We start from the raw sequence: 7,714 nt of genomic DNA, 5'->3' as shown, positions 1-7,714 counted from the left end.
TCCTTCCTAACTCCATAATGGCGATCAGAATAATCCCCAGATCAGGGGACCCCGAAACAGGAATAAGGGACAAAATTTAGAAAATTTAGAACTCCAATGACTTGTGGTACGCCTTGAAGCAATTCTTTATGCAGAGGACAGGGTGATCAGGACAGGTGTCACACTGGTAAATGGTGTCCTTCCTGATCCCCCTTTTACGCCACACTCTGCACTTCTTTTGGGATCTCCCCTTTTTTTCTAGTGTTGAAGGAGAAAAAAGGACAAGGCACCGGCGCCTAGTGTGATACCAGAGGGGGGATGAGAGAGTGAGAGAGGTAGTGTGCTTACCTGGTAGCCACTTGGGCTTGAAGCGTATCACCCTACTTAGGGGTACTGGAAACGTTGCACCTTGCGGCTGGAGAAAGTGGTGAAAGCAAACAGTGGCTGCCAAAGCTAGATGGACCTACGGACGGGGTGCTCTCTGAATGGTTAATTCTTTTTATCCAATAGCTTTATCTTTATATGAATTTTACTCATGAAATGAATGTTTAGTGCTTTTTTATACCTTGTTTTACTTTTTATTGATTATATTACTGACACTCTGTTATTAACTCCCCCTCCTTCCCCCTGGTGGGCGGGATTGGCGGGCTTTTACTGTTTTAAACCCTGACTGTTTCACTCACATGCATGCACACTGTTCTGAGGAAGGGAGAGTTTCTCCCGAAACATGTTAACCTCGTGCTCATTATAAATAAAGTGCAATCCAGCAGTGGGAAGATCAGTTCCCTAACGATCTTCCCACTAACTCCGAGGATAGGGGGGGCATTCTGGGGGCTGGATTTGGGTGTCCCTACCCTCATATACTCTAAATCTGTAAGTGTACCCTGAGGTACTTTCACAGAGTTTGTATAATTTCACGTAATACAGCGATCTTTTATTGGGAACGTACTGGCGGAAATGGAGTCTTCCTTTGAAGCTCAGGAGGGACTCATCTACTGAGATATATTTCTCTGGGATATACATCTCAGTAAATTTGGCCCGTTTCTAGAGGCGGACGGGCCGGGCGGACGCACCGGGCGCCGACAGCTAGGGGGCGCTGGTGGCACCCCCCAGACTCCACTCAGCTGCGCGCAGCCCCGGCCGGCAAGCCGGACGCCACCTGCTAGCTCGCTTGCCCCATCACCTGCTCCTCTGAAGAATCACCTCGCGTAGCTCCGCCCCTGGACCGCCTGGACCTCTGCCTCCGGACCGTCCGTAGCTCCGTCCCGGACTATCCGTAGCTCCGCCCCCGGACTGCCTGGACCTCCGTCTCCGGACCGCTCGTAGCTCCGCCTCCGGACCGCTCGTAGCTCCGCCCCCGGACCTCCAGTAGCTCCGCCCCCGGACTGCTCCGACCCAGCCGAGCACTCTGCACCTGCAGACGTCTCCCTCCAGCAGCGCAATGACGTTATTTCTTGCGTTTGCTGGAGAGAGATGTGTGCAGGGGCGGCAGCGGCCTGCTCCTCGCAGGCTGGAGAAGAAGAGAAGAAGAGGAGAGAGGGACCCCTATGCCAGAATAAGGTGAGTATAATGTTTTTTGTGTGTGTGTGTGTGTGTGTGTGTGTTTGGCAATGCAGGGGAAGCAGAGGGGATTATTACTATTTGGGGGGGGGGGCAGCACAGGGAGGGGTATGACAATGGGGACAGCAGAGGGGGGATTATTACAATGGGGACAGCACAGGGGGGATTACAGGGGGTGGTCACTCAGCTTTCCCAGCATCCTGTATGTCAGTGTAATGGAGGTCACCCAGCTTTCCCAGCATCCTGTATGTCAGTGTAATGGAGGTCACCCAGCTTTCCCAGTATCCTGTATGTCAGTGTGTAATGGAGGTCACACAGCTCTCCCAGCATCCTGTATGTCAGTGTGATGGAGGTCACCCAGCTCTCCCAGTATCCTGTATGTCAGTATAATGGAGGTTACACAGCTTTCCCAGTATCCTGTATGTCGGTGTAATGGAGGTCACCCAGCTCTTAGAGTATCTTGTATGTCAGTATAATGGAGGTCATCCAGCTTCCCCAGCATCCTGAATGTCAGTGTAATGGAGGTCATCCAGCTTTTCCAGTATCCTGTATGTCAGTATAATGGAGGTCACACAGCTTTCCCAGCATCCTGTATGTCGGTGTAATGGAGGTCAAACAGCTCTCCCAGCATCCTGTAAGTCAGTGTAATGGACGTCACCCAGCTTTCCCAGCATCCTTTATGTCAGTATAATGGAGGTCATCCAGCTTTCCAGCATCCTGTATGTCAGTGTAATGGAGGTCACACAGCTCTCCCAGCATTCTGTATGTCAGTGTGATGGAGATCACACAACTCTCCCAGTATCCTGTATGTCAGTGTGATGGAGGTCAACCAGCTCTCCCAGTATCCTGTATGTCAGTGTGATGGAGGTCACCCAGCTCTCCCAGCATCCTGTATGTCAGTGTAATGGAGGTCACACAGCTTTCCCAGTATCCTGTATGTCAGTGTAATGGAGGTCACACCATGCAGTCTTTACTGCACCAAGCAGCAGAATTTCTATAGTTTTGGAGCCTATAGGAGGGAAAGGGGAAGGAAGTTGCTGGATAAGTGTGGAGCCTGAGATGTCTGTCTGGCAGGTTCTGAGGAGACGAATTGTAGCTGCAAGAAATCATCATGGTGGTCCGGTTGGAGAGGAAAAGGAAAATGGTGCCGCAGATCAAAGAAAACGTCACCTGTGAGTCCCTGTATGATGATTTTGTATTCGGTTGAACATTAGCTCTTAGGGGTGCAACACAGCTCTATGTCGTAATACACACACTGCTTCTCCTAATAACCCGAATCCTGATAAAAGCCCCCCTCCTTCGCCAGGACTGAACTGAGTGTGGTCGCTGAGGGGGGGGGGGGGGGGGGGTTGCTTTTATCAAGATTCGCCCTGTTTCCAAAATGATCTAGAAACTGCCCTGATATGAGGGATCATCTCGCGGGGGGCAACTTGCATTGTCATTATAATGCAAGAATTTTAGGACGACTTCGAATCGAAACCGTCCCATGGCCATATGTAAAGTGGGGTATTATACATAATACATACCTCCCAACTTTTGCTGAGAGGAAAGAGGGACAGTCACGGCAATGCACCACGCCCCCTATAGCCACACCTTCCCCCATAACCACGCCCCCATAGCCAAACCCTTATATCCACCTCACCTATTACCATTATATAAAAAACAAATATTATCACCACATCGTGACTTATACCCCCCATACCATTACTACATAACATCCACTATACAAAGACCAGTATCTCCACTACACTGAGCCATATGGAGGTAGATACAAATGCTGCACAGACTCTTTACACCACATACGTGATTACAGTACAGCTATATTCAATGACTCACAGGGGGCATCTTCTCTGATCGGAATTGCTCACTTTTTCAATCCATCATGAAAACCACTTCTGGCAATACCTCGTCCCTGCAGAATCTGCCACATAAAAATTTTAGGCTTTTTGCTTTTGCACCATCCTCACAATCTATACAAAGTCCCCATCTATATTGCTCTGCACTGTAACAGTGCTCACTCTATGCCACCCTGTAGTGTTTAGGCCTACTGTGGACCCTCAAATAGTAATTAGGCCCCTCTGTGCCCTCAAATAGTAGATACACCACCTCTGTGCCCTCATACAGTAGATACACCCCCTCTGTGCCCTCTTATAGTAGTAAGACCCCTCTGTGCCCTCATATAGTAGATAAGCCACCTCTGTGCCCTCATATAGTAGATACCCCACCTCTGTGCCCTCATATAGTAGATACACCCCCTCTGTGCCCTTATATAGTAGTAAGACCCCTCTGTCTTCCCCATATAGTAGATACACCCCCTCTGTGCCCTTATATAGTAGTAAGACCCCTCTGTCTTCCCCATATAGTAGATACCCCATCTCTGTGCCCTTATATAGTAGATACACCCCCTCTGTGCCCTTATATAGTAGTAAGACCCCTCTGTCTTCCCCATATAGTAGATACACCACCTCTGTGCCCTCATATAGTAATAAGCTACCTCTGTGTCCTCATGTAAGACCTCATGTAAGACCTTTCTGTCTCCCCCCATATAGCAGCTAAAACTCTCTGTCCCCTGGTAGTAGCACCCCCCCTTCCATGGTGTGTAAATAAACGTTCATATATGTTTGGACTTTTGGAGTGCTACTGTATTTTTGGACCTATAGCTGAGTATACCTTGATCAAGGCACGCAGTGGGCACCCACCTTTCATCAGTTTCTACGAGTTTTGCAGATTTTTTGTGCCTATCTATCTATCTATCTATCTATCTATCTATCTATCTATCTATTATCTATCTATTATCTATCTATTATCTATCTATCTATCTATCTATCTATCTATCTATCTATCTATCTATCTCTATCTAGCTATCTCCTATCTATCTATCTATCTATCTATCTATCTATCTATCTATCTCCTATCTATCTATCTATCTATCTATCTATCTATCTATCTATCTTCTATCTATCTATCTATCTATCTATCTATCTATCTATCTTCTATCTATCTATCTATCTATCTATCTATCTATCTATCTATCTATCTATCTATCTATCTTCTATCTATCTATCTATCTATCTATTATCTATCTATCTATCTCCTATCTATCTATCTATCTATCTATCTTCTATCTATCTATCTATCTATCATCTATCTACTTGATGAGAGCAGCACTACTTAAAATTTTAGGTGGTGCCAGCGGGTAAGACCTTAGACTCGGGTCCACAGTAATATATAAATGGATGAAACAGCAACACTCCGTTCTTATGAAGTTCAAAAACGTGAATATATTCCATGCTAAAAGTGCAACGTTTCAACCGCCTATCGCTGTCTTTTTCAAGCATGTTTTTTGAACTTCATAAGAATGGAGAGTTGCTGGGTCATCTATCTATCTATCTATCTATCTATCTATCTATCTATCTATCCATCTATCTCCTATCTCTCTCTCTATCTCCTATCTCTCTATCCATCTCCTATCTCTCTCTCTCTCTATCTATCTATCTATCTATCTATCTAACAAAACACAACAATCACTGAACTCAGGGAGAACAGTGAAAAATTCCAATGGAGTACTGATTTTTGAGTCTCCATTGATTGTCCCATACAAAATTTGAATATGCAAAAAAGGGGTCCGTGGAGCCCTGAGTTCAGTGATTGTTGTGTTTTGTTGGTCTATTTATCATTGCCCCAGTAGCCAGAATCCTGCTCCACACTGACGAGGGGCAAATACCCCAAAACTGCAGTCTGTGGATGGATGCCTAGCCTTGGTAACCCTTGTCTTATGTCGTTATACTGGCCACAGAGTTAGACTTTGACTCACAGGGGCCACCCTGGTGTTTCCCTATTTAGGTCCTAAAGCTCGCTACAGAGTGAGGACCTGAGGGACTACGTATCAGGGTGGTTTGGTGCTCTCCCCACTAGGAGGCACCCCTTGGCAATGGGCTTCCTTCTCTGGAGAGAGGGATATCTGGCTATTCCCGTGTTTTGAGACTTGTAACTGAGGCTCCACGGACCCCTTTTTTGCATATCTATCTATCTATCTTCTATCTATCTATCTATCTATCTATCTATCTATCTATCTATCTATCTTCTATCTATCTATCTATCTATCTATCTATCTATCTATCTATCTATCTCCTATCTATCTATATCGGAGGAGGAGGAAGAGGAGGAAGAGGAGGAAGAGGAGGAAGAGGAGGAAGAGGAGGAAGAGGAGGAAGAGGAGGAGGAGGTTGACATTTTCCAATTTTTGACACTGTCACAACAGTAGCTGTCGAACAAAACATTACTCTCTAAAAGTCCCACTATTGTGACTAGTATGGTTTGGCTGTGTTATTGAGATTTGTTTGCATGGAATTTATCAATATTCGCAAATCCGAGCAAATATTCGTAAATGTTGTGAAACAAATTTGCTCATTAGCCACGGTCCTCAGCTGCTAATATCAGATGGGAACTGGCCGGTATAGAGAGGGCTCGCTTTGTGAGCTCTCATTATACCAATTTACCGGTACCATGACGCAACTGGGTGTTATGGTACGGGTATGGCTTCATGGCTTTTAGTATGTGAATGTCTACTTATAGTATTACCTGTCTAATCTGTCTGCCCCAGGTCTATAATCTCCATTTGTTTTGTGGGTCTGTAGTACTCTACCATAGCATGGAAGAAACCACTGCTTGTTACGGCCGCGGCGGCGTCCCGCGTTCCGGGCCGCCGCCGCGACCGCTGCCTGCCCTATGCAGCAGCCGGTGTCCATAGTCGGGGACCCGGCGCTGCTGTCACCTCGGCCCCGGGGGGCGCCTCACCTCTCCACGCTCCTGTCTCCCGCTGTGCCGGCCGGCGCGCGCGTCCCCGCCTCCTAGGGCGCGCGCGCGCCGGCTGTCTCAGATTTAAAGGGGCAGTGCGCTCCTAATTGGTAGTTGCACCCAATCACTCCCCTATAAATCCCAGCATGCCCTGTCCTTAGGGTTGGAGCCTCTACATGCTTCCCATAGCGTTTGGCCCAGCCCCTGTTGTTCCTGAGTCCTATCTGTTACCTGGTCCCAGTCCCTGTTCCTGAGTCCTATCCGTTACCCGGTCCCTAGTCCCTGTTCCTGGTTCCTGTTTCCCAGTCACTCCATCTGTTCCTGCGTTCAGCCTGTCACGTGCGCTCTCACCTGCAGACCTTTGCCAGTGCCATCTCCTGCCTACTGCTCCTGCCACGCCTCGCCTGCCGTCACCAGCAACCAAGCCAGGGGTAGCGACCTGGGGGTCGCCTGCCGCAGCAAGTCCATCCCGCCTTGCGGCGGGCTCTGGTGAAAACCAGCGGCCCCTTAGACTCCGCTCCCTGGTGAGGTTTGTGCCATCGCTGGTGCCGGTCCAGTGGATCCACTACTCCAGGCGTTACAGTAGGCTCCAACCATGGATCCCGGCGAGGTGCCAGATCTCCGTGACGTCGCCAGAGTGGTCGCGCAACAGGCTCAACAAATCCAGAAACAGTCACAGCAGATCCAGCAACTCACTGCCGCCTTACAGCAGCAGACTACTGCCCAGCGCACACCATCTCCTGACGCTGCTTCTTCACTCCGACTGGCTCTCCCAAGCAAGTACTCTGGGGACTCTAAGTTGTGCAGAGGATTCCTGACTCAGTGCACCATGCACATTGAACTTTTGAGTAGTCAGTTTTCCACCGAGCGCTCTAAAGTGGCTTTCATCATCAGCCTATTAGAGGGTAGAGCCCTGGCCTGGGCCACGCCACTGTGGGACCGTGATGACCCTGTTGCTGCCAATCTCCGGGCCTTCCTATTCGAGTTTCGCTCCGTCTTTGAGGAACCTGCCCGTGCTTCTTCGGCCGAGACTGCTCTCCTCAACCTCTCTCAAGGCAGCTCCTCTGTCGGTGACTACGCCATCCAGTTCCGCACCCTGGCAGCTGAATTGGACTGGAACGAGGCCGCCCTGTTGGCCACCTTCAAGAAGGGCCTGTCTAGTCGAGTGAGAGACGTGCTCGCTGCCCGAGACCTGCCTACCTCCCTGAACGAACTCATTCTACTGGCCACCCGAGTTGATACTCGTTTTTCGGAGAGGGAGGAGGAGGTTCGGCATGAACATTTACTAACCCGTTCCCGTCGCCATCCCCAGCTGGCGCCAGTTTTCCAGAATCCTGACCTCGATGTCCCAACCCTCTCCTGAGATTCCTATGCAGGT

Source organism: Dendropsophus ebraccatus, chromosome 12 (genome assembly GCF_027789765.1).
Source record: "Dendropsophus ebraccatus isolate aDenEbr1 chromosome 12, aDenEbr1.pat, whole genome shotgun sequence".
Lineage (NCBI taxonomy): Eukaryota > Metazoa > Chordata > Amphibia > Anura > Hylidae > Dendropsophus > Dendropsophus ebraccatus.
This window is presented reverse-complemented; position numbering follows the sequence as displayed.